A 2,408-nucleotide genomic window follows, 5' to 3' on the forward strand; every position below is an offset into this window, starting at 1 on the left:
ATCAATCAATAAATTCCTCTTGAAACAAACTTTGTTGTATTATTTTAATTTAATACTGTGAAGCTGCTTTGATACAATCTGTATTAGGAAAAGCGCTATACAAATAAACTTGACTTGACTTGACTCATGTCCTTTCGATTTCTTACAGGTTGAGTTGTTGTTGCCCATTACACGCTAGCATTCTGCTAATGAACGCTGATTGGTCAGTGAAGGACTGATTACGACCAGAGATACCGCTTAATGGCATCGTGGCATCCGAAGCGGGACCAGAAACAAACAAAACAAAAACTCATCTAGCACGTGTATTTACCTGTGTCAGCTGTGTTGTCGATGCCTCGAGAGAAAAGAAAGTGCAGAGCGTGAAAGCACCAAAGTGACTGAAGGATTGCCGTAAAGCAGTATCTCTGGTCGTACGATGTGTATGACGTCATTGACATTTTGAAAGACTTTTTAAAGCAAATAAGTGACTCTAAAAAATCTAACACCTAGAAATGTGTAATTTCTTTGCATCCCCTTTCGAAAACAACATTCAAATTACTACACAAAAAATTATATCCTGAGAAAAGTGGATTTTGAGGGGAATTCATGGATTTCATCCGGTCCCTTTCCACAGGTGTATTAATCAAGCACAATGCAGTCTGCATTCATAATCTAGGTGCTTGATTTTATACACCTGTGGAAAGGGACCGGATGAAACCCATGAATAGCGCCATAGACCTCCATTCATTCTGCACTCGTCCTGTGAGCGCCCTCATATGGAACAAGAGTGGAACTGCAACCGGAAGTTTATTGAGTGGCACTTCTCCCCTCATTAGACTTTCTCTGCTGTATCCTTCTTATTTTGATAGCATTTACTTTTATCATCAAAATGCTTCATGACACCTCATAAGTCTAATTTCACGAGAATCACCCTTTAACGTTACCCGTGTGCAGCTTGGAAGGGTATACGTCGAAGGAGTATAGCCTACTCGATTTCCCGATCTCTCAACATTCGCTTCACCTCCGTGTAAGCTTTCTGATCATTCTGCAGCTCCGCGCTAAAATCAGGGAAGAAATGAATGCGCCGGTTTTCAAAGTATACGTCCTTATGTTCTCTCGCAAGTTGAAGGATTTTCTGCTTCTCTCTGAAGTTCAGGAGTTTCGCCACGATTATCCATTGGAGTCGTTCTGTTCGACGAAATATTTCCCGTTCTGTGCGCCCTCTCAATTGTCAAAGGAGATGGTTGGCTTTGATCTCCTTTCACAGAGTCTGTAAGGATAGGCTACTTCACCTTCCACATCTTCGGCCATACTGGTTAGCGTCGAGGTCGTTAGTTTCGGCATTGTTGCTAATTGGTCGTGTTTTACGTCCTTTTCGGTGTAGAAATTGTGTTCTGTCATAAACAATAATACATTTCCAGATACTTAATAGACTAAAAATTATTCCAGTTATGGAGATTAATTAAGGAATTTTGACGAATAATATAGCTAATCATAGGAGCTCATTAAAGGGATAGTTCACCAAAAAATGAAAATTCTGTCATCATATACTCACCCTCAAGTTGTTTCAAACCTGTATGAATTTCTTTTTTCTGCTGAACACAAAAGAAGATATTTTGAAAAATGTCGGTAACCAAACAGTTGATGGACCCCAATGACTTCCATAGTAGGAAAAAAAAAAAAAATACTATGGAAGTCAATGGGGTCCATCAACTGTTTGGTTAAAGACATTTTTCAAAATATCTTCTTTTGTGTTCAGCAGAAAAAAGAAATTCATACAGGTTTGAAACAACTTGAGGGTGAGTAAATGATGACAGAATTTTCATTTTTGGGTGAACTATCCCTTTAAAGCACGTCTATCCTCACCACCTGCATCACGTGGCCCCCAGCTTTACATTTACCAATACATTATTAAAATCAAAAGTTGCATATGTTAACATTTGATAATGGACTGTGAACTAACATGAACATGAACATTGTATATAACTAAAATTAACAAAGGTTATTAAATGCTGTAAAAATAAATTGCTCATTGTTAGTTTACTTAATGCATTAACATGTTAACAAATAGGACCTTGTTGTAAAGTGTTACCAATCATACTAAGTGATGTTTTTTGAAAATGTAAAAATGCAGAAAGTTTAGGTTTAGAGTTAAAAGTAGGTTTAGGGGATAAAATATACAGTTTGTACAGTATACAAATCATATCTATGGAAAGTCCCTGTGAGTGAGTGAGTGAGTGAGTGAGTGAGTGAGTGAGTTAGTGAGAGAGAGAGAGAGAGAGAGAGAGAGAGAGAGAGAGAGAGAGAGAGAGAGAGAGAGAGAGAGAGAGAGAGAGAGAGAGAGAGAGAGAGAGAGAGAGAGAGAGAGAGAGAGAGAGAAATGTGTTTCTGAGCAATGAAATAACTCCAGCAGAGATTTATAACTTTAC

This window comes from Leuciscus leuciscus (assembly GCF_965113295.1).
Source record: "Leuciscus leuciscus genome assembly, chromosome: 5".
NCBI classification, from domain to species: domain Eukaryota; kingdom Metazoa; phylum Chordata; class Actinopteri; order Cypriniformes; family Leuciscidae; genus Leuciscus; species Leuciscus leuciscus.